Below are 26,618 nucleotides of genomic sequence, written 5' to 3'. Positions count from 1 at the left end.
CTGTTTATTTATGTCTTCTTAATCTCAGTAGTGATGCAGTTTTCAGTTAGGTGCCTTCGTAACTTTTCTTCAATTTATTCCTACATATTTGATTTTGTTGACGCTGTTATAAATAATGCATTTGTTAAATTTATTTTTGTAAATTGTTTGCTGCTGGTATATGTAAGCACATTTCATTTTTTATATTGACCTTGTATCTGGTGTAAAATCACTTGTGAATGCTAATAGTATATCTGTAGATTCTTGGTGAAGAAAGAGCATTTGTCAATTCACTATATTATAAATCTCAGTGAAAGACATAAGAGACTGTGGAATAAATCAGACACTTTAAATTCCATTTTCTCTTTATCATCTAATCTCTCTCCTGAGAAATAGCAGTACCTCCAATCCAGAGACCTTGTAGTCATCTGTGACACTTTTTTCTCTCATTTTTCTACATTCAATCACCAAAATCCGTAGACTCTGTTTTCTTCACATGACCCAAAATTATCCCTTCCACCTCTTCCACATACTCTTGCTTTATTTAGTTTCAATCTTCATTATGTCCTGCCGGGACACGTAAAAGAGGCATCAAACTAATTTGTACCCTTCTATTGCAACCTTCCCCATGAAAATCTTGTCATGACGCTCTCCTGTTTGTAGAAAATATATTAAAATTTGGCTTTTACTTTAAATTTTTTGCATTAACTTGAGTACATATTCCTAGATGATAACTTGTTTCCTGACTTAGAATACCATTTCCCATAAGACTGTATTCAGGGGGCTACTGACCCATCCCCACATCCGCATTTATATTACTTTTCTCTTCCTTTTAGCAAAGCGTAGGATTTAAGCAGAGACATAAGCAAAAAATCCAATGCTTTTGATTAATTTGGACTTCTGGTCATAAATCAGTTTGAATAATCTAGATAATTAATTCAGCCTAGATTTCCTTTAAAAATTACAGCAATTTCCACATTTTTGTTTTCTTGTGATATAATTGGTCTTCATGACCTTTGCAATGCCCAGAGAGAAGATGCATAAAGTTACCAATAATAAGCTTTAAAATGATGTTCTATATATTCTGTTGGAGTTAGCAATAAATTCCTGAGCCAGTAAAGTGAATAATGTAATATTTTTAGGAAACACATCAATCGAACTGCTTTAGAGACTTGCATTAAATTTGTGTTTATCCTAGAGTGCAAAGCTGTGATATTCTAGTTTCAAAAGCCTAAGTGACCTTGGAATGCTACGCCAATAAATATAACTTAGTCTGTTCTTTGCATTAATAATAATATTATCAAGCTCTTTGATATTTATATGGAAGAAGAATATTGTGGAGATGTATATATATTTTTAAATCTAGTGTTTATCTTCAGGTAACACATTTCTAACTTGTAGCTTCTGAAGTATCACCTGAGGTGATTTTATCTGATGTAGATCTGAGATCTGCCTAGTAACAACAGTGCTGATTAATAACTAAACGAAAAATATTTTATGGTCATTGGCATGAAACCTTAATGTGACTCAAATAAAGTAATCTCCATAGTTCTTGCTGTATTTGTGGAAATTTTTATGACCTTTCCCTTCATGACCTTTGCTAGTATAACTGAGTAGCAAAATCGACAAAGATCAAAATAATAATTTTTCCAGGGGCCGGTCCTGTGGCCAAGTGGTTAAATTTCTGCACACTCTGCTTCAGTAGCCCAGGTTCGCAGGTCCGGATCCTGGGCTCAGACCTACTCCAATCATCTGCCATGCTGTGGAGGCATCCCACATACAACATAGAGGAAGATTGGCACAGATGTTAGCTCAGGGCTAACCTTCCTCAAGCAAAAAAAGAGGAAGGTTGGCAATGAATATTAGCTCAGGGAAAATCTTCCTCACGAAAAAAATAATAAAATAAATTAAAAATAATAATAACTTTTCCAGTTGGTAAAGTTTCTGAATTCACTTGGTGGAAGCAAAATCAGCATATTCATGGCACTTCAATTTTCATTGCTTCACTCCCTCTTAATTGACGAAAATTCCTGAGATGACACAGAGAACCCTCTTTGGATTCCAGCCTCAGATATTTCTGCTAAATTAGTCTTACCTTATTCTTCCTCAAAGAACAATAAATGCACCAGATCATAGCTAAAGGCACTCAAGGAAACTAGGGCTGCAAATAGAAAAATTTCATTCACCATTTCTTTGATCACAGTCTTCAAATTGAAAGCAGAAGTCTCCTATGCTTCTGTCAAATCAGTTGGAACTGGTTTGAAAGCCCAAATTGAAGTTCATATACTCAACAAATCAAAGGCTAAATGAACTGTCTGAAAGTCTAACAGCGTGTGATGAAAAGCAGTGTAATTTTTCATACAAGTCAGTCAAGTTCCCCTGCATGATATGCTGCAACTGCTATAGTGCTTTATATTATCCTCCCACTCTTACTTGGTGACTACAAAGTGTTTTATGGCACCCTAAGTCATAGTAGAACTTCTAGAAAAAGCAAATTCCTGCTTTGCATAAATACATATTCTTATAAACATATCCTAAAATATTTTTACGTAGTTAACTATGCTTCTATCAAAATTTGTTGGAAGTTAAATTTTCTTAGTGTGATAGCCCTATGAGGTTTCGTTTGTACTGTTATTTTACTTTACCCAAAATTACTTCACATTGCTCTTAAGAGTCATTCAGCGCTCCTATCCATCCACCAAGCTTGCATGACTTCAAATCTTATCTATTCCCCTAACTGTCTGGATTCGGAGATACTAATTTGTAGGGCTAGATAGGCTATTTTACATGTATTTTCCAAACAGAAATTTGGGACATTTTCTTTAACAATTTATTTTAGGAATAACAATAAATGGATAAGCAAGGACTGTGCTCAAGGTCCTGTTGTCCTAATTACTCACACTCCACAAGTCTCCATAGTTTGTCCACGTAGTTCTTTAGGGATCGCATAACAAGCTAGGCACAGTAGCCTCAGTGGGATCTGACCAAAGAGGAACAGAATGAAACTATTATCCATTTGGCCTAATACCTTCAATGCAGCCTAAGATTTATGATGGTATTATCTTTGCTAGCAGCTGAATAGAATTCTTCGCTCATATAGACCAAAATCTTCTTTTAGAAGTATTTCTAATTCAAGTCACCCCTTTCTATATGTGGGAAAATGACTCTTTGTATCTAAATGTGTGGATTTGTGTTTATCTCTATACAGTTTCCTATTCATAAATTTTATAAACTTTGGCCTGGCATGGGTGCAGAATGAGCTCTTGAATAAGAAAGAGCTGGGATAAAATTTTTCTTCTGCCACTGAGTATGCCATTTAATTTTTATATGACTTCCTTTTAAATTAAGGATAATAATGTCTACTTTGGGTAGTTATAATAATCAAATGAGATGCAGTCTGTGAAGGTGCCTAGTCAGCATATAGTAGATACTCCAAAATGTAGTAATTAAAATTATGACTACCATTTCTGTTCAATATTTCTGTAACCTTGATTCTGTCATCTTGTATATTAGATAGCCTCAAAATTTTGTAATTGTGCTTTATTTCAATCTACATTTAAATCATTGATACAAATGTTAAGAAAAAACAGAGATAAGGTAGGGAAGTTGCCGCATAAAGACTTCATTCTAGGATGATATTTATGCATTCATAAATAATTGGTGGATAAATATTCAACCAGTTATGAGCCAGTAAAATGTTGTAATTATTTAACCCCATGTTGTCTGCAAGGTGTCAAGAGATACTTTGTCAAATACCCTGCTTAGATACAAGCAAAGGTGCATACACAAATACACAACAAACACGGGCATACTCATGCCAACCTTAAGATAAAATGCCAAACCCTTCTAGCAAGTTTTGTTATCAAGGAGCCTATGCTAACTCCTGGTCATTGCCAATTTTGCCACTAGTTACTCACAAAAGATTTGTTTAGCTTGTTCATTCAATATATTTCTTCATTTCTGTCATCCATATATATTTATATGTGTCTTTAATGCATTACAGAAGGTTCTGTCATTAATATTTAGTTTTTGTTTATTTTTGTGTGAGTGATAAAATATCCTCAAGAGAAAATATAATAAACACAATAGGAGAATTTCAGCAGTTAACTTCCAGAAAATGGAGGAAAAATAAGAATTATAAACTAAATGAAACTTTTATAGTATATCTCAAAGGAAGTTACCCCAAATTTAATTATCCCAAAGTTACAGAGAAAAAAAAAGCTTATCAGTTTTATCACTCAAACTTAGTAAGTTTTGAAAGTCAGTATTTTTGTTTTTGCAAGTTTTCCTTAGCAGAGTCCAAGTGTTTATACACCAGAGTCTATAGGGACAGGCACTGGATCAGGATGACACAAGCTCTTCAATTACTACGCGGGCACATCCTGTGGAGAGAGACGTCACCAGGCTCTTCCAAGGCCTGAATAACCTACCCTCAGTGCAGCTCTCTCTGCTCTCATTTCAACCTGTAAACAGTCTTCAAGCTTTGAATTCAGCTTCTTAGAAATCATGATTGCAAGAAAGGCATGTGCCGAATAAGAAAATGGATTATGAAAAGGAGGAAATGGAATCACACCAGCAAGATGGGGAGATAGGAGTTTCCAGCACTTATCCACACACAGAAACATCAATTTGAACAACTATCACAGGTGAAAATATCTTCATAAGAGCTAAGAATTCCAGGTGAGAGATTACACACCTGGGTGGAGGCAGCAATAAGAGAAAACACCCTGAAGAGGAGAGGGAGGACAGTTTCACATCTCCCTGCTCATCCCTCTCCCAAGCCTGGGCAGCCCAGCTGAGAGGGAGACACCTCTCTGTGGGAGAAAGAGGGTGAACTGAGTACCTCACCTGACCAAGGACCCCAGTACCAGGCCAGGCCCTATGGCCTCAGACTCCCAGCTGGCACGCATGACCCCAGGCTCCTGGCCAGCTCCAGGCTCCAGACTGGCACTTGTAGCCTCAGCCTCTAGGCCAGCACCTGCAGACCAAGATTCCTGGTCTGCCTCAGCACAAGGCTGATGTCCTCAGTCCCAGATTGCAAGTTGGCACCTGTGGATTCAGGCTGCAGAATGGCACCCATGGACCCTGGTTCCCAACCCAACCCTGTGGCCCTAGGCTCCAGGCCTGCCTCAATGCCAAGCCAGCCTCTGTGGCATCAGACACCAGGCTGGCACTGACAGACTCAGACTCCAGGCCAGCCCTCTCGGCCCCCGGCTCCAGGCTCACCCCAGTGCCAGACTGGTTCCTGTGGCTCCAGACTCAAGGCCAATCCCAATGCCAGACCAGCCCTTGTAGCCCTGGGCTTCAGTAGACACAGGGTCCAGGCCTGTCCCAGTAAACCTAAAGTTAGCAGAAGGAAGGAAATATAAAGCTAAGAACTGAAATAAATGAAATAGAGACTAGAAAAACAATAGAAAAGATCACTGAAATCAGGAGTTGGTTTTTTGAAAACAAACAAAATTGACAAACCTTTAGCCAGACTAGGAAAGAAAGAGAGAACACTCATAACAAAATCAGAAATGAAAAAGGAGACATTACAACTGATACCACAGAAATACAAAGAATCATGAGAGTACCATGTACATTTATATGCCAACAAACTGGGTAATCGAGAAAATGGGAATAAGTTTCTAGAAGCACACAAGCTACCAAGAGTGAATTATGAAGACACAGAAAATCTCAACAGACCAATATTAAGTAAGGAGATTGAATCAGTAATCAAAAACCTCCCAACAATGACCAACAGGTCAACACTTATTTAAGATCAATCAAAATGAAAAGTTAAAGTATTACTGGAATTAAAATACATTAAGGAAAAAATAATTTGGTATGTACATTTTTTATTGATGCTGAGCTTTGAAGACATACAGTGTTAACAAGAGGCAAACTATCCTTGGGTTGACTGTGCAGTCAACTCTTAAATGAGAAAAGTGTCTTATTTTTAATTTTGAAGATTAACTATTTCTGAAGACTATTGATCCTCCTTTCAAGCAGACTAATTAAATTTTTCACCTAAGTCATGTAGGCTAGAAAGATCATTATATCAAGAAAAACATTTAAACTTGTTTTTATCTGCAAATCAAGGCCTCTTTTTAATGTGATCTTTAATTGATTTAACCATTTTTGAACATTTTAATATCTTCTTTGAAAGTTTCTCTCTATTATGAAAGTCAATAAAAATTAAAAAGACATAAGTTTTCACTGTATCCATTATCACCCGTAATATCCAAAATTACATTGTTGATGTTATCTTAGCATAAATATCTTCACCACACTAGTTTGAATGAGTAGGGTCCAATTTAAGAAGGGCCCTTGAGGTTTGTTTATTCATTCACTATTTGATGGACCACTTGGGCTCTTTCCAGATTTTGATTATTGTGAATAATGCTGCTATTAATATTCGTATATAAGTCACTGTGTGTACATGTTTTCATTTCATTTTATTTTATTTGGGTGGTCTTACACAAGAATGGGATTCTTGAGTCATATGATAAGTGATTTATAATATACTGCTTTAAATTTCCCAAATCGGCCATGCCATTTTGCAATCCTACTAACAATATATGAGAGCTACAGTTCCTCTACATTCTCTCCCATACTTCATAATGTCATCTTTTTTTTTTTAATTTAACCATTCTAATGGGTGTCAGTGGTATTAATTGCATGTCCCTGATGACTGATGATGTTGAGCATCTTTCGGATGTTGACTGCTCATTCATACACCTTCTTTGTGAAGCATCTGTTCAAATGTTTGACCCATTTTCTATTTGGTTGTTTGTTTTCCTATCATTTTCATGCACTGACACACATGAAGAAAGAAGCATGAGAAAATAGACTTGGAAAAGAAAGTGAGGCTTGTATCTGATTACCGATATACAGACACAGGAAGGACTCATTAAGAGATTTCAAGTTTAAACAGTGGTTCTGAAACCTGGCTAAATATTAGAATCCCCTGGAAAGATTAGAAACCTGCCAATGCCCGGGTTCCACAAAACCCCAATTAAATCAAAATCGCTAGTGGTGAGTGAGCCTCAGTAGTTACAAAATCGTCCCATATGATCCTCTTGTGCAGTCAGCACTGACCACAACTTCTTTATACATTTTTCGCAGTGGCAGAGTTTTCAAAATGATTAAAGCCAAGTAAGCTTTAAATTCAATTAGGGAGTTTAATTCAAAGTTAAGAAAATAGTTATAATTTGATTAGAATACAGAATAGAACATTTTCCTCTTGGAATAAGATTGGCAATTGGACCAGATTGTTAAAAACAGTAATGAATGAGAAGATAAAGTGTACTTAGATGTTTATTTCTTTTAGTCTTAATGTGAGTACATATCGTCTTTGAATTGTGGTGTTTTTCAAGTTAGCAAACCTTGATATTTTAATAGAGAATAGTGTTCCATCAAAAAATACATTATACAGAAAATGTACCAATCTCTTTACCTATCAATTAAATTTAGTTGTTTGGGTCATGAAGCTCAAGATAAATAGACATTTTTTGATTAATATTTACTGAGCAATGCCTGTTAATGGGAAAAAAACTGAAATGAATTTTAGCTCACTGTAAAATAGGGATAATATTCTAAAGATATGCCCCCACATCTAGTGTATAATATCTAGGATGTCTCTTCCCAGCAAAATAATCAATAATTATTTTAAGTAAATATATGAACACTTTAGGAGGGAAGACAGTCCCACCACTACGGTTTATTTAAAACAGAAGCTATCTGGCCATCTGCCAGAGATACTGCTGAAAAAATTTCTAAGGGAGTAGCAAATTGTTGAAGATGACTTATAAAGTCCCTTTGACTTCTAAAATTATTTGATCCTATATCTTCAAAATATTGACATTTTTACTTCACAATAGCCTGCTGATCGTTCACTTGCTGTGGGAAAATAACGCAGTTTTAACAGAGTAGATTTCGGACCCGAATCTTCTTTCATATTTGAAGAATTCTTATTAATTTTTCCTTAGGACTGAAAAATTGAATTGGTGACACTTGACAGGAAGTGAAGTTGGCTTCCCTGCGAACATTCAATAAAGGGTCACCAAATGAGAGCGCTGTCCCAACCAAGCCAGAGACATTGTGATTTTAGTTGCTGAAAATGACACATCTCATTCTTGGTTGTTTTTTTTTAATAAGACCCTCCTTCCCCACCTTTGAAGTTGTGTAAGTTGGAGTCATTTATGCCTGTTGCCTCAAGACTAACATTATTAGCCTTCCATCATCCCAGTGAACAGAGGTCCAGCTTAAATGTGACATTGCTCTAACAATGTTTTATCACGCTGGCAGCTTGATTTATGACTCTATCCTTTGTATTGCATTTTCCACACTTTATTGTAAAAATAATAAGACAACAACATTCCAGACAACTGCTATTTAATTTTACAAATGTATACTTTTCACTGAATTGATTGAAATGACAATGTTTATTTTTAATTGTTTATATAAAGCATTTCTTTCCCTTTGTGCATAACTAAAGAAAAATTTGTACATCATAAATAAAATTTTCCTAATTTTCCTCTGTCCTGCCATCCTCCTTCCTTCTTTTCATTTAATCTTTCTGCGTCCTTCCTGAAGTTACCTTGAATCCATTATGTTTAAGGTTGTATTTTCTACTCAGGATAAATGTGATGTTACTTTGCCTTCAATAACTTGACGTATAAAATTTGTTTCATATTACAAGGTTTGGGGAGGAGCGTTTAGCTACACATTCAATAGTATTGAGGACCCACCATATGAAAGGTACTGGGATACAAATGAAAGAGAGAAAATTGTTTTCACACAAATCATGCATTCAGTTCCTTATAATCTTGGGGCAATAAGATAGATATACCAATACATGGTGAATAGTTATAGATAGTAAAGAGAAAGAGAACAGAGAGTAGATTAAATTAATTTTTGGTATCTAAGGAAAAACATCTGCTATACTTCTCTCTACTAAGAAATATATGAGATATCAAAACAAAGATTAAAAGGTTTTGCAAGAGCACCTAGTCTAGCTACATTATGCACCCCACCTACAAAACAATATAGTAACAGATAGAGGCAGCTCGCTGAGTCTTTGCAAAGGCTGAAGACTTTGAACTAGGGGAGTGTAGGTCAGATTCTAACACCTGGATTACACTGCATGCTACTCCAGTGGAAGCCTTGCAACAGCTGCCCCCAAACGAAGCCCTGGCACTCTCACTGCTGGCTCTGGGCATGAGATGCTCTGACGGACAGGTATTTCTTCATCACACCTGTGTATCTTCCCCCATTAGTTCTGCCCAGCATACTCTTCCTCACATCACTCTCTCCTGAATCAGACTCTCATATGTGTCTGTCTGATGGACAGATCCTTGGTCATTTGTCTGATTTAATTGAAGGAAGTTAGGAAAAGAAATTCAGGCTTCTAACTTGGGCAGCCCGGACCCCTAATGCACTAAATTCCTCTAACACAGAAAGTGTTCAAAAGATGCTCAGCAGCAACAAGTATATAAATGACCACTAGGGGTACCAAAACAGACTTTAGATATAATGCTGGTAAAACTCTTATCACTATCTCGTTACACAGCAACCACAAGGTAAACAGTTACTGGTCAAGGAAGAAAATAATACCATCTGAGAAAGAATAATTCTTGAGGAAGGAGAGTGGCTGCCAGCAGGAAATAGGTACAGAAATTTTTTCAAAACAGTTTTCTTTGCCACAGAAAGATCAAGCCTACGATGTAACTGGCTATGAATTTTAACCCCTTCTTAGTACAATGTATTCAACAGAGACTCAGTTAGAGATTAGGAAACCTGACTCCACTTCTGCAGTGGAATACTGTGGGAAGAAGTTATTCACACGATAAGAATATAGTGCCCACATTCAGGAATTTGAGGTGTGCCTGAAAACACAAGCCGTTTTCAGCACATTTCCAGGTGTGCCCCACAGCTGTTTACTACCCGCCAACAGCTTTACATAAAGGAAGCTGGGCTAAGGGGTCTTTTCACTGCTGCTGTAAGCGGACAAGGGGTGGAACGTGCTCTATCCAGCAGCAGGAACTAAGAACCATGCCAAAATCACGCTGTTCTGGAGACAGGCTGGGATGACTTCCACAGGCGTCAACAAAAGCTGCAGCTTGAGGGCAGCTGATCCGTTGTGCTTAAGGAAGCGTGATCCATCTGACCTGCTAGCTGCCATCAAGGCCCATCGCCTCCTGCTAATCGCTGGCTGTATTGATATGGCATGCTGCTCCCTCCATGTCACTTAATGCAGCATCACCATTCATCAAATGGGGTGCAAGTAGGTGCTCTGCTGGGGTCGTTCCTAAATACTGTAGGAATTAGAGTATGAGAAAAAATCTGGTGCTGACGCACTGGCAGCAGCAAGGGAACAAAGGAAACGCACATTTGGAAAATTTCGGATTTAAACAATAACTACCACTATAACAATCAGATTTTGCTATTAATTAATATTTGCTTGTAAGCTCTTATCTTTTCTTTCACTGCCCTCACTCAACCATTTTTTTTGTTGGTGCTTGATATTTGTCATTAAAATTTCTCCGAAAGCACTATAAAGGATTTTGTTTTAATTATTGTTTTTTTAAACCAGGATTTCACCCATCTTATCATCAGTGTAGACATCAGAAACCAGAGCAAAATCAGCATGGGCTTAGCTTGATGAGACAGAAAATATTTTTGTCCTTATTCTATTTGGGTATCTAAAGCAGGGAGCGCTGAGGTTGAAATGTGGCTCTGCCACTTTTTGTCCTGTTAGCGTACACTTCACCTTTCCGAGCCTCAGTATCTTCAACTGTATAATGGAAACAAGCAAAAAACAAAATCAAACGATAAAAGCAACAAAAAGAACCTAGGTCACAGGGCTGTAGTCAGTATTAAACAAGGAAATAGCTGTAAAAGCACCAATAGCAGTCTTTGGGACATTGTAATGATCCATTATACGTCAGCCATATCTAGATGGGGGTCATGATGAATTTACATAGATAACAAATATGTTATGTATTGAAATAGAAAACCCAGTCAAATAACATACTGCACTTTTCATGTAAACAGAAAGTAGATTTAAAATTATTCAATTCTTATCTTGCATCTTATGTTTGAAAATCAATGCAAGTGACCATTATGTTTTTACTGCATCCCCGGGGCCTTCACCAGTGTGCATAGTAGAATTGAATTTAAATACATTGTGATTTCAATCACATTCAAAAGGATCTGCATGAAGGAATTCTTTTGAATATATATGACAAAAACATTCTGAGAAGAACACATATCCTTTTTTTAGGTGAGTGTTCTCATTATGCTTTAAATTATTTTTAAAATACATATCATGCACAGTTATATAATGTGTTTTACTATTCTTGAGCTGGCAATATGAGGAAGAAATGTATAAAGTTTGATTCATCCTATAGCAAAACAATCTTGACTTTTATTAGGGAAGGGAGACATAACGATTTCTGAGAGGTTTTAGTTTGACTTCTGACAATTTGAAGCAAGTAATAATTCATGATTGTTGGTTGAAATAGGGAATTAATAATTAAGGACAATGTCTGCCAAATAAAAACTTAAGTGACTAAAACGAATGGGTTGCCTCTGACCAATTTTTGTCCTTTGCCAGATGAGATGTGAAAGTGTAGACTTGAGCCACTTTTGAGATGGAATAACTGGGGTCTCTCACACCAAGACAGATGGGATGTACGCCGCTGGCTGAAAGGCAATGAGATAATTACACTGATTTCAACATAAAATACTCATGTTATTTCTCAACATAAAATACTCATGTTATTTCAATTGAATATTATATATTTCATTTTCCTGCACCCTTCTTTTGCCTTCTCTTTCCATTTTCATTTCAGGTTAGACAGGAAAATGAAATAGCTACTGATTTATGCAGGCAGCAACATCACAATGGCATCATTTTTGTTGAAGGAGAAATGACGTTTGGTATGAAACTTACAAATAGACTCTGTAGTTGAAGTATCGGTTAATTGTTCAAAGGGTAAGCAAAAATAAGGAGGAGGAACTCTGACTAAGATGAAAAGACTTTTAATCTTTTTTTTAATCAAAAATGGTTTAAGTTGAAGGAGGCCTATGTTATAGACTAGTCCAGGGGTCAGCAAATCTTTCTGTAAAAGGCCAAATAGTAAATATTTTAGGCTTGTGGGCCATATGGTCTCTTTCACAACTACTCAACCCTACCTTCGCTGAAGGAAAGCGGACATAGGAACTACATAAACAAATGAATGTAGCTGTGTCCCATTAAAATATTTACAAAACCAAGTGGTGGGCCAGATTTGGCCTGCAAGTCACAGTCTGTGGGCCCCTCATCTACTCTAATCTTTTTATTTTAGAGAAGAAGAAAACCAACTTCAGAAAGATTAGGTGACATACTTAATCAACGTTCCAGAAAACTTTGTATCAGAGCTCAAGTTGTAGCCAAGGTTCCAGGTATCCTAACCTACTATTTTTTTCTATTGTATTATTGTTATACAAATGAGCAAGCAATGGCCTCTGCACATTGGCCCCTAGGTTATTTCTACACTGCTGACTGGGACCTTTCAGCGATGAAATTATACCCTTAAATATAATTAATAAAGTCAGGTAAGATTGAAAATAAATAATCTAAATACTCAGGCTACAAAGCTATCCTTAGAACAAAAAGCTTCTTTGACTCGGCTTCTCTGTGAAGTCAATCCATGTTGTAGTTCCTTCCTCTGTATGGCTCTGCTGAATTGCATTATAGAATTAACCACATTTGTTTACCGGTTTCCCTGTTGATGGACACTTGGGTTGCTTCTAACTTTTAGCTGTTGTGAATAAAACTGCTATTAAAATTCAAGTACAATTCTTTCTGTGGATATATGTTTTTATTTCTCTTGTATTAATACCTAGAAATGAAAATGACATTATTGGGTCAAGTTGTAGTTGTAGTTTTAACTTTATAAGAAACCGTCAACTCTTTTGCCAAAAGCACTATTTTATATTCTGGCAGGTATAAGTATTTGAAAGGAGAGATAAACCCATCACTTTTGGTGAGGAATATGATTGGATACCAACAAAGTCATCAGAAATGTGTTTAAAATCAGTAAAAGTTTACAGATTTAAGTTTAACATCTTAAAAAAGCAGCTTTTATATACACACCAGCATTTATCAATTACTAAAATCTAATGAAAGAAAGCATCCCATTACAAAAATAATAAAAAGAAAAATATACATATTAAAATATAATTAGGAAAACATTCAATAAGAATTATGTAAGTACCATATAAATGAAATCATGAAACTTTAGTGAAGAACATAAAAAAGATATAATTAATGGTAAAATGTGCTATAATCCTAGTTAGTGAAAATATCAGTTCTCCTCAAGTAAATTTATAAAGACAGTGAAATCACAATCGAAACTGCAATAGGTTACATAATAGAAAATTACAAACTCATTAAAATTTATATGGAAGATTATAAACTTATCTGAATTTTATGTGATTGCATATATAGGAAAGAATAGTTATTTTAGAAAGAAAAGTACAAATCAATGTATAATTAAGTAATTAAGGATATTTGAATGAGATATTTAGTAGATGGAATTGATACAAGAAACCATAAATTTATAGGAATAATAAATTTATTAAAATAATTGCATTGGTTACTCATTTATAAAGAAGTAAAGTTAGAATTTTACTCAAACCATCCACTATGATAAACTCCAGGGTAATTTCAGAGGGAGGGAGGTATAAATCTTAAATTTATATTCATTTTGAGAGTCTCCTCCTTGTATTCAATCATTGAGTGTTCGAGTATAAGGAAAAAAAAGACCATTTGGTCCAATTTTTTTTTCAAATCATATTTCATAAAATAATATTATCCTGGAGAGGTGACTTGGGAAGAACAGAGAGTCTAGAAGAGGATAAGTGATACTGATGGATGTTTGGAAATAGAAAGGGAAACTGAGCCAATGAGACAATTTTGGGATTGCAGAGAAGATTTCATTCTGAAAACGTTCCACATCAACAGGTAGGGAGCTAGGTATACAGATGATGATGATAGATAGATAGATAGATAGACAGACAGACAGACAGACAGACAGATAGATAGATAGATAGATAGATAGACAGACAGATGGATAGATGGATAGATGGATGGATGGATAGATGGATGGATAAATAGATAGAGAGAGAGAGAAAGAGAGAGAGAGAGAGATAGGCAGATAGACAGGCAGATAGGCTGAATATTTCTGATCTAATATACATTTCTGATTTTCCATCAGCAGAAACTCATATCCAAAAAATTAAAATGATTTCCTATAAACACTCAGCTAGAAATCAGCAGCATCAGAATGGGAACATATAACTTATTTTCCCAAGGAAAGGCTGTTTTCTGATACACCACACTGAATGATCAGAGGCTGTGGCTTGACTTGAGTCACCCTCAGCTTCCCTTCCACTTTCCTTTGAATCAACACATGCGTTTGCATATGACTTCTTATACGGATGGAAACATCTATATGCCAGTTGTCTTCATGCAAAACTACCTGATCTGTAATATATATATGTATATACATATCATTACATATTATATAAAGTAGTTTATATAATCTCATTATGTTTATATATAATATGTATTTTATACAATATATTCATAATTATACTATACATTATATTGTATAATGATATATATATATATTACAAGACAATGAAGTATATATAACATTTCTCCAAGCCAGGCCCATCTCTTTTCACTCTTTTCTTGCAATTTTGGATTCAAATGAAACTGTAGCTGCAATAAAATAGTTTATTACAGTAGGACTAGATATTAGAAATGCATGAATGTTCCTAAGTGAATTGGTATATCATCTGCAAAAGAAAACCATAAAGAATTAATGCAATTATACCCTTATCTGTATGGAAATGTGGAAATCAATAAAATATGATTCAATATCCATATCTTTCACAATAATTTAACATGACCACAAAATTAATGTATTTGAAATTATTACAAATATGATACCAGCACTACTCCTGTGGTAATAAGAACAAATCTATCAGATTATCTATCAGATAATGATTATACATAATGATTAGTTTGCCTGCTCACTGAGTAGTTTTATGTAACTTTAGTAGTTTAAAATGAAGTCCATCTTTCACAAAACAAAGTTTTATCACCCACTTGCATTGTCATGAGAAAAAAGCAGTAGAAGTCTCTAAAGAACACTAATTACTATTATGCACTAATTACTAAAATGCACTGCGATTACCTCGATAGTCCTGTAATGTACATGGGTTCCTTAAACTTGCCAGCTACAAATCTGAGATCTAAGCCCTGCTGGAGAATTTACCAGCAACATTCCCTCAGGAAAGTCACCGTTTCCTCTGAACATCTTTGCTCTCCTGTAAAAGGAGTTGTGGCAATCAAAGGAGAGACTATATAAATGTATAGTGTAAATCACAAACTACTCCACAGATTTTGGTTGGCAGTGTTGATATAATAATGAGGGCAATCAAAAGATATATAGGAATATTCTTTTTTTAACCTTAATTTTTATATTTCCCTCATAAGTTTTATAAATAATATTGTGATTATGAATAACACTTTATGAAAAGTTATGCCTGGGCACAAAGTATAGAGTCACTAGCTCATAGAGCATAAAGATTTCTATAAGCTTGTTAAATTTTATGTATTTTGTTTCTTTTTAAAAATCTTTATTGAAGTATGATTGACACACAAAAAGCTGTACATATTCACTGTATACGACTTGGTGAGTTTGGAGATAAATACACAGGCATGAAACCACCACCACAATCAATGCCATAAGCATACCGATCACCAGAATATTCTTAATGGCACCTTAGGGTTTGCTCTTGACCTCTAACCCAGAAAAGGATTCTGACAGCTGTCCCAGAGGACAGTCCCATCTGACAATCATATTTTAAAATATATGTTTGAGTAGCTGGTATGTTATGGAAAATTAATGATACCAGAACTTGGTTTTGAAAATAAAATACAATGGCAGTGTGATAACCATGCATCCTTAGACATTGTCTAAAGTAAATGGAAAATAAGAGGTTGTGTGAAGAAAAATGTAGAGAATTAGTAAGATTGAAGGCATTTATGATTTCCCTTAGGGTGTATAAGTATAATGGAAACATTTTACAAAAGGAGATTCTCTTTTTTCCTACAAGGTGGTATAATAGTACTGAATTTGCCCAGCCAGGAGAGACAAGAGGATTAAACCAGGAGTTAGAGGATCTGTGTAGTAGTACCAGAGTGATTGTCTTGGCCACACCTCCATATTGCTCTGTTTGTGAACCTCCTCATCCAAAAATGTAGATTTTGAGTATAAAGGCTGTTTAAGGCTCTTTTAGGTCTAAAAGATGGTGATGGGGATGGGGTGAGGAACAAAGCAGTAAAATACGGCAGGAATTCTACACATCTAAAAGAAGGACTCCATAAAATTGCTTGGGGATTTTGATTGACTAGAAATGTAGTCTACCTATGATTTTCAAACCTTGTGTGTATCAGCGTCATTGGGGAAGCTTTTAAAATATGTGTATAAATTGCTGGACCTCACCCTCAGGATTTCTAATTTAATAGATTTTCTGTCTTTTTTCCTCATTGGATGATAAACTCACTTAAGATATCTGCTCGTATCCCCAGTACCTAGCATAATTTAGGCTCAGCAAAAGTTTGCAGAATAAGACGGAATATACAATATGAGGGGAGAAAGCAAATACATCTATGTAAAATGAATCTAACACACATTGACTTCAAGGGGTTATAAGGAATGGACTAAGGGAGAGACAGAGGGATAGACTATTGCCTTAACATAAAATTGGGACCATTTAGTTCTCTAAGTTATAAAATTTAGAAAATTACAAGTTTGATATTAGAGCATGCAAATTCAATGCAGACAGCACGGTGAGTGGATGCTGGAAAGGGAAGCAAGTTAAGTCAATGAAGGGTCTTCAATGTCATTCTAGGCACTCTACTCTGTATGCTCAATGCTTTCAATGAAATTTTAAAAAATTTTTATTACAAAATACTTCTTTTCAAAAAAAAATGTTACAAAGAAATTTAGCACATGAGTCAGATTTTTGAAAGAGTGGCAATGCTGAAGAAGGACTTAGGTCTCTAGAACCCTACAGGTCTAGGGAGCCGACCCAGCCTCCAAGACATTTTCATGAAATAAACACAGGGCTCCACAAAACGCAGCACGAAGAAGTCAGATTTAGGTGACAGAGCACACTGATGACAGAGATTGCTTATCACCACGTAGGTGTCAATCGTAAGCTAGAAGCAGCTGGGACTGTGAACATGAGAGTCTTAAATTTTGCCATCTAAGAACTCCGATCACAGTAATATGGTGACCTTGACTCTCCAGAGCTGGAAATGATTCCCAGTTTCATCACCGAATAGCCACACATTGAGGAATTATCATAGGTACACTACACATAATACGTATGAAAAACTGGATCTTATTTCGACAAATACTAATGATCCTTTGTGTATAGTGAGACTCTTTTAGTGTATAGTGAAGACACAAGTCACTTTCGTGTAGTATATGCCTGCTGCATTATAAGACAATGTATAGTTCAGGTTATCACACAGCTTTCTCTAGTTGCTAAAGACAGACAAAATGTAATGTGCACTTGTGGCCTCATACAGTAGGCCAAACCAGAGTCGAGTCATCAAACACGTGTTTTCTCAAGCAGACGTAGAGGCTTTTATGAAATCCAATCCATACTAAAGCTAACTGAGAAGCAGGCATTACCTACCGACACTGCTCCTATATCAGCTAGGGATGCATTTGGTCCCAAGCAAAAGAAAACTTGTACTAGGTTTCACAAGAGTCTGTTTAACGGATGCACCGCGAGGTACCAGGAATGGCTGCTATGTAAGCTTAACAATGCCCTGCAGAAAGAAGCTCCCTCTATCTTACTTTTTCACCATGGTTAGTAATGGTTGCTTCACTTTCATGCGTTGAGAGCCCCTCTCAGGCAGAAAGAAAGAGTAAGAAGAGGTGGTGCTGACAGACCAGGCTTTAAGTTTCATCGTGTCTCCTGGCAACTCCTAGTTTCAGGGAGGAGGAAAAATTGGTATTTTTAGCTTTAGAATGACTGAAATAGTGAGCAGGGGTTTGGAAATGAAGTTTAGGTCATCCAGTTTATTGGGTCGACTACTGGTTCTTATATAACATCCTAAATATCCGTTAGAGAGGTTCAATGGAAGGAAAATATATTGAAAAGCTCTTATAATAAATCCAAACGTATCTCCATATGATCTATATATCTAAAATATTTTGATTCTGTTACCTGTTTTTATCTTACCAAAAGGAGTCAATAGAATATTTTCACACAACTATGTCACGATAACCACATTCCTCCCCCAATTTCAGAGGTTAAAAGTTCAAAATAATGCATATTTATATATCTTCCAATGGTGGCCACTTCTATATCATTCACAGCAACAATTTCAAGTATAAAAGCACCATTCTAAAGTATTTTCTGAAAACAAAAGTATTACATTGTCATTTTAATATTTTTGAACAGTATGGAAAAGCACAAAAAAAATGCCCATAATCCTAATGTTTACATTTAGGATGTAAAATTCCAGTGCATTAAATCAATGGATGTTCAATCATGTGCTAAAAAAGAATTGTATAAAATCAACGTATTGGATTTAAGGAAAGATCAAATAAATGTCTGTTTTGAATCTGTAACTTTGAAAACTGATTTTGTAAACACGTTAAATCAAAATCTCCTTTGAATTCATGTAGGATGGTGTAAGACTAATTGAACAGATAGGCAGTATTCACATGACTCCATACAGAACAATATATTATAGGAAGGTATGCATTAAAATGTTAAAACTTAAGTTGTTTCACATACATGTAATGGAATCCCTGAGGAAGAGAAGTAGAGAGAGGGGCAATAGAAAAATATTTGAAGAAACAATGATTGAAATTTTTCAATTTGATGAAAACTGGAAACCCACAGATCGAAGAAACTTCACAAGCACTAAGACAAAAAATGTGAAGAAAACTATTCCAAGGCACATCGTAGTCAAATTGCTTAAAACTTGTGATAAAGAGAAAATCTTAAAAGCAACCAAAAAATAAGCACTAAGTACAAAGGAACAGAAATAAGCATGACAGCAGATTTCTCCTGGGAAAAAATGCAAGTGAAACTACAATACAGGGGGTACATCCATACAATGGAATAGTACTCAGCAGTCAAGAGAAGGAACTATTGATACACACGCAAAATGGGTGAATCTCAAAATAATTACATGAGTAACAGAAGCCAGATGAAATGGAATACATACTGTATGTTTTGATTTTTATGAAATCATCAAATAGGAAAGTTAATCTTTAGTAAGAGAAAGCAGATCAGTGGTTGTCTGGTGGGGAAGGTACAGGAATTACAAGGGGAATGAGGAAACTTTTGGGGGAGGACGGAAAAATTCATCTTCTTGATTTTGGTGATGGTTTCAGGGTATGTATATCTGTCAAACATATCAAATTTTACACTTTACGTATGTGCCATGTGTATGTGAATTATACCTCCATGAAAAATTTTTAATAAAAAGCCTATAAGCAGTAAAAATTGTTAAACTCTGCCATCGTGATTTTATACACATCCTTTATTTTTACACTGAATTTAGCATAAGATGAAAATGTGCGGCAAAATATGATAAAGCCTTATGTCAATTGCTTGCCCATTCACTACTAAATGTGATAGGATATAAAGAGTCTGATATTTTTTTCCTGTGGAAAGTTTTTGCCAATGTAAACACGAAGCTGTCAAAGCTGAAGTGTGCCTTTACTTTGCCCATTCCCAGAACACTTTGGGTTAGTGTGAAGCTTTTACTTGAGAAAAAGTTTCTGCCACAGATAGAGAGGAAAGATATTATACCCTCTCTAGATAGAGAGGTAATCTCCTGTTAAGTAAATGACCCAGCACCACCCACTCCTAACTTTCTAATGTTTTACCCCAAGCAAAGCATTTTGCCTGGTACGCAACTATTAGCGCCTAACTTCCCAAGTCCAAAAAGCACCATAACATCAGTTTCCAACCCTGACCCACTTTATTCTCACTTGGGAAAGGGTCTACTACCTGAGTGGAGATGTCAGAGCTGTCCCAGAGCAGTTTAGGTGCGGAGATTACAAAGGTGGACCTTCTACTTCTTTGAACCTAGCCAGCAGCATCTCTGGCCTCCAGAGGGTGGCACTTGAGGCTCTTTGGGTTTGGGGCTCCATATCTACACTCCTACACTTTTGGTGCAGAAATTCAGGATTACGGCATTAGAGAAACCAAGATTCTGCTAGTTTGTACCAGCTCAAAAGAAGTCATTTGGTGCCGACCTAGGCATACAGTATACTTGTGTGTGTGTGTGTGGTGTGTGGGTAGGCTCACCTTGCTGAAATTGAAGACTCAATCTTTGGAATAATTTTATGTAAAATGAAATGGTGAGTTCTAACCAAGGGATTTTCCCTTCTATAGCAATTATCAATTATTTACAGTATTACACAATCGTCTCTGAGATATATTTTCAGAGCTAGACGAGGAGAGCACTCAGTCTTAGTTGTCTGACTGCCTTCCAAATCAGGTCATCATAGGTGTCTTTCTTAAATAGTGATTAGAAGGGAACAATGTGCCCTAGGGAAGCACATTAAACTGGCAATAAAATTGTGAGAGTCTTTCTCTTTATTAAAATTAGAGTGAATCAATTTGAGCATAGAATAATAAGCAAAATAAAGTTCTTGTATATGAGTACCTTGGGAAAGAGTACACGCCAGTGAAGCAGCACGGGAATAGATTTCATACTCAGGATTCATTTCAAATACCAACTGGAATTCGAGGATGTAAAGTGATGCCAGTCTAGACCAGCAGAGGGGCCCAACCTGCTAGATCTTAGATGCCTGTCGACTTACTAGCTACTTCTCCTTAGCCTTTGAGTATGCCCACAGTGCTCCCACTAAAAAGAAGAGCAAGGAGGAAGGGGAGAAAAAGAGAAAAGAAAAACAGCAAAGAAAAGAAACATCGACAACAAAACAAAAGCTACACAACTCTATCGAGAGAGTATATAACATCTTTTCTCTCTATCTGTGGCAGAAACTTGTATTTGTTTACCATTATCAATGTTCCCTGACTTCCTAGTGATACAACCCCCAGTTTTTCACTAGGCGCATGTGCTACCCCGAGTGAAGAGTACGTTTCCCAGCCTCTTTTGATCCTAGGCTCAACTATACAACCAACACTGATCAATAGAATGCAAATAAAAATAAAATTGTCATGATAGGAGGGGACACCCTTCCTTCATCTTTCTCTTTACTGATGGTTGTAGTAGTGATACTGCTATAAGGATGAGATAATATTCAAAGGGCCTAACAAAAAGCCTGGTTTTTATACATGCTACCTATTAAAAATGTGTTTAATGAATAGTAGCTATTATGATGATGATTATTATTGTGATGATAATAATGAAATTATCATTATTAGCCAGACGTTGCACGAGGCAATATGTATACAGTCAGCGAGCTCACAGCCGAGGAAATGATAAACAGCACAGAACAACCTATTAAAATGCATAAAATAGTGAAACCCAAGCATATATTAATAACTTTTTATTTTATATTGTACCATATATTTTTTCCTGAGTTCCTTAAAGTCATGGTAAAAATTCTTTGAACTTTCACCTTTTAGATAGATCATCAATAATAAAAATGGATAATAGAAGTAAAACTACGAAACATCCACCAACCCTCTGTTTGCAGCTAATCCGCTTTACTTTCCTATAGTAGAACAAAAAAATCCCAAAATATTTTTCAAATATCATATCTTTTTTTTATTATTTTTTTAATTGAGTTGTTGATAGGTTACAATCTTGTGAAATTTCAATTGTACATTAATGTTTGTCAGTCATGTTGTAGGTGCACCACTTCACCCTTTGTGCCCACCCCCCACCCCACCTTTCCCCTGGTATCCACTAAACTGTTCTTGGTCCATAGTTTTAAATTCCTCATATGAGTGGAGTCATACACAGATTATCTTTCTCTCACTGGCTTATTTCACTTAACATAATTCTCTCAAGGTCCATCCATGTTATTGCAAATGGAATGATTTTGTTCTGTTTTGCAGCTGAGTAGTATTCCATTGTATATATGTACCACATCTTCTTTATCCCTTCGTCCGTTGATGGGCACTTAGGTTGCTTCCACGTCTTGGCTATTGTAAACAGTGCTGCAATAAACATTGGGGTGCACAGGACTTTTGGGATTGCTGACTTCAAGCTCTTTGGATAAATACCCAGTAGTGGGATGGCTGGATCGTATGGTAGTTCTATTTTTAGTTTTTTGAGGAATCTCCATACTGTTTTCCATAGTGGCTGCACCAGTTTGCATTCTCACCAGCAGTGTATGAGGGTTCCTTTTTCTCTGCAACCTCTCCAACATTTGTTACTATTAGTTTTAGATATTTTTGTCATTCTAACGGGTGTAAGGTGATATCTTAGTGTAGTTTTGATTTGCATTTCCCTGATGATCAGCGATGATGAGCATCTTTTCATGTGCCTATTGGCCATCAGTATATCTTCTTTGGAGAAATGTCTGTTCATGTCTCCAGCCCATTTTTTGATTGGGTTGTTTGATGTTTTGTGGTTGAGTTGCGAGAGTTCTTTATATATTAAGGATATTAAGCCTTTGTCAGATATATGACTTGCAAATATTTTTTCCCAGTTAGTGGGTTGTTTTTTTGTTTCAATCCTGTTTTCATTTGCCTTGAAGAAGCTCTTTAATCTGATGAGGTCCCATTTGTTTATTCTTTCTATTGTTTCCCTTCTCTGAGAAGGCATGGTGTCCGAAAAGATCCTTTTAATACTGATGTCAAAGAGTGTACTGCCTACGTTTTCTTCCAGAAGCCTTATGGTTTCAGGTCTCACCTTTAGGTCTTTGATCCATTTTGAGTTTATTTTGGTGAATGGTGTAAAAGAATGGTCAATTTTCATTCTTTTACATGTGGCTTTCCAGTTTTCCCAGCACCGTTTGTTGAAAAGACTTTCTTTTCTCCATTGTATGCCCTCAGCTCCTTTGTCAAAGATAAGCTGTCCATAGATGTGTGGCTTTATTTCTGGGCTTTCAATTCTGTTCCATTGATCTGTGCACCTGTTTTTGTACCAGTACCATGCTGTTTTGATTACTGTAGCTTTGTAGTATGTTTTGAAGTCAGGGATTGTGATGCCTCCCGTTTTGTTCTTTTTTCTCAGGATTGCTTTAGCAATTCGGGGTCTTTTGTTGCCCCATATGAATTTTAGGATTCTTTGTTCTAATTCTGTAAAGAATGTCATTGGGATTCTGATTGGGATGGCATCGAATCTGTAGATTGCTTTAGGTAGAATGGACATTTTAACTATGTTTATTCTTCCAATCCATGTACATGGAATGTCTTTCCATCTCCTTATGTTGTCATCCAATTCTCTCAGAAAGGCCTTGTAATTTTCATTATATAGGTCCTTCGCTTCCTTAGTTAAATTTACCCCAAGGTATTTTATTCTTTTTGTTGCGATTGTGAATGGTATTGTATTCTTGAGTTCTTTTTCCGTTGGTTCATTACTGGAGTATAGAAACGCTACTGATTTATGCAAATTGATTTTATACCTTGCAACTTTGCTGTAGTTGTTGATTACTTCTAAGAGTTTTCCAATGGATTCTTTGGGGTTTTCTATATATAAGATCATGTCGTCTGCAAACAGCGAGAGTTTCACTTCTTCCCTCCCTATTTGGATTCCTTTTATTCCTTTTTCTTGCCTGATTGCTCTGGCCAGGACCTCCAGTACTATGTTAAATAAGAGTGGTGATAGAGGGCATCCTTGTCTCGTTCCTGTTTTCAGGGGGATGGGGTTCAGTTTTTGCCCATTGAGTATGATGTTGGCTATGGGTTTGTCATATATGGCCTTTATTATGTTGAGGTAGTTTCCTTCTATGCCCATTTTGTTCAGAGTTTTTATCATAAATGGCTGTTGGATCTTGTCAAATGCCTTCTCTGCATCTACTGAGATGATCATGTGGTTTTTATTCCTCAGTTTGTTGATGTGGTGTATCATGTTGATTGATTTGCAGATGTTGAACCATCCCTGTGTCCCTGGTATGAATCCCACCTGATCCTGATGTATGATTCTTTTGATGAATTGCTGAATTCTGGTTGCCAAAATTTTGTTTAGAATTTTTGCATCTATGTTCATCAGTGATATTGGCCTGTAGTTCTCTTTTTTCATGGTGTCCTTGTCAGGTTTTGGTATCAGCGTGATGTTGGCCTCATAGAATGTGTTAGGAAGTGTTCCATCTTCCCTAATTTTTTGGAATAGCTTGAAAAGGATGGGTATTAAATCCTCTCTGAAAGTTTGGTAGAATTCCCCAGGAAAGCCATCTGGTACTGGGGTTTTATTCTTTGGGATGTTTTTGATTGCTGTTTCAGTCTCTTTCCTTGTGATTGGTCTGTTCAAATAGTCTGCCTCTTCTTGAGTGAGCTTTGGGAGACTGTAGGAGTCCAAGAATTTATCCATTTCCTCTAGGTTATCCATTCTGTTGGCATATAGTTTTTTGTAGTATTCTCTTATAATCTGTTGTATTTCTGCAGAGTCTGTTGTTATTTCTCCTCGCTCATTTCTGATTTTGTTTATTTGAGCTTTCTCCCTTTTTTTCTTTGTAAGTCTGGCTAGTGGTTTGTCAATTTTATTTATCTTCTCAAAAAACCAGCTCTTTGTCTCATTGATCCTTTCTACTGCCTTTTTCGTTTCAATAGTATTTATTTCTGCTTTGATTTTTATTATTTCTCTCCTTCTGCTGACTTTGGGCTTCATTTGTTCTTTTTTCTCTAGTTCAGTTAGGTGTGCTTTAAGGTTGCTTATTTGGGATTTTTCTTGTTTGTTAAGATGTGCCTGTATTGCGATGAATTTTCCTCTTAATACAGCTTTTGCTGTATCCCATATGAGTTGGTATGGCATGCTATCATTTTCATTTGTTTCCAGGAATTTTTTTATTTCTTCTTTAATTTCTTCAATGATCCATTGCTTGTTCAGTAGTGTGTTGTTTAGTCTCCACATATTTGTGCCTTTCTCAACTTTTTTCTTGTAATTAATTTCTAGCCTTATAGCACTATGATTGGAGAAGATGCTTGTTATTATTTCAATTTTTTTAAATTTGTAGAGGCTTGCCTTGTTTCCCAACATATGGTCTATCCTAGAGAATGTTCCATGTGCACTTGAGAAGAATGTGTATTCAGCTCCTTCAGGGTGGAGTGATCTATATATGTCTATTAAGTCCAATTGTTTTAGTTTTTCATTCAGCTCCACTATTTCCTTGTTGATTTTCTGTCTGGATGATCTGTCCATTGATGTGAGTGGGGTGTTGAGGTCCCCTACTATTATTGTGATGTTTTTAACATCTTCCTTTAGGTCTGTTAATAGTTGCTTTATGAATCTTGGTGCTCCTGTGTTGGGTGCATAGATATTTATAAGCGTTATTTCTTCTTGATGAAGTGTCCCTTTGATCATTATATATTGTCCCTCTATGTCTCTCTTTACCTGTCTTATTTTGAAATCCACTTGGTCTGAAATGAGAATTTCAACACCTGCCTTTTTTTCCTTGCTATTTGCTTGAAGTATTGTCCTCCACCCCTTCACCCTGAGTCTGTGTTTGTCCTTGGGGCTGAGGTGTGTTTCCTGGAGGCAACAAATTGTTGGATCTTGTTCTTTAATCCATTTTGCCACTCTGTGTCTTTTTATTGGAGAGTTCAATCCATTCACATTGAGAGTGATTATTGATGCATGTGGACTTAATGCTGTCAATCTGTCGCTCATTATCTTGTTTTCCTGTGTTTCTTTTCCTGTATGCTTTAGACTATCCATCTAATACTGCAATTTCTTATGCTGGGTTTCTTAGATTTTTCCTTATCTATGATTTGTGACTCTGTTCTGTACTTTATTTTAGTGTCTACCTTGAAGTTTGTATTTAGAATCTCGAGTATAATATAGTCTATTCTCTGGTGGTCTCTTACTTACTCGACCAATACTGATTTAGACCCTTTGCTCTTCCCCTCCTAAATAATTATTTTCATTTTTTATTCCAACTTGTCTTATTAATTTGTAGTTAGAGTGCTAAGATCGTCCTTGTTTTGGTAGTTTCCTTATTTTTACCCTAATGCTATAATTGAATATTTGCTATCCTGTTCTGGTTCTATCCATCGGTCTCCCTAGTCTGTGGCTTGTGTCCCCTCTCTCCCTTTTTTCTTTTTTCAAGTATGAGAGCCTTCTTGAGGATTTCTTGTAATGGAGGGCTTTTAGTTACAAATTCCCTTAACTTTTGTTTGTCTGGAAAAGATTTAATTTCTCCCTCATATCTGAAGGAAATTCTTGCTGGGTAGAGTATTCTTGGCTGAAGGTTTTTATCCTTTAAAGCTTTGAATATATCACTCCATTCTCTCCTAGCTTGTAGGGTTTCTGTAGAGAAATCCGCTGACAGTCTGATAGGGGCTCCTTTATAGGTTATTCTCTTTTTTTTCCTTACTTCCCTGAGTATTCTTTCCTTATCATTCCTATTTGCCAACTTTACTATTATGTGCCTTGTGGTGGGTCTTTTAACATTGACAAATCTAGGAGATCTAAA

The 26,618-nt window shown here is 36.1% G+C and overlaps 1 long non-coding RNA gene across 1 annotated transcript in view; it reads right to left on the bottom strand.

Annotated features, from left to right (window-relative positions):
• Positions 1 to 11,374: 11,374 nt before the first annotated feature.
• Positions 11,375 to 26,618, bottom strand: part of LOC111768118 (uncharacterized) — a 122,524-nt gene continuing 107,280 nt past the window's right edge. The window contains exon 4 of the long non-coding RNA XR_002800197.2: positions 11,375 to 11,670. This is a non-coding gene — a long non-coding RNA (uncharacterized lncRNA). The remainder of the gene's footprint in view (positions 11,671 to 26,618) is intronic.

The sequence above is a fragment of the Equus caballus genome, chromosome 15 (assembly GCF_041296265.1).
Source record: "Equus caballus isolate H_3958 breed thoroughbred chromosome 15, TB-T2T, whole genome shotgun sequence".
NCBI lineage: Eukaryota > Metazoa > Chordata > Mammalia > Perissodactyla > Equidae > Equus > Equus caballus.
The sequence above is the reverse complement of the archived record's forward strand: the minus strand, read 5'-3'. Positions and strand labels throughout refer to the sequence as shown.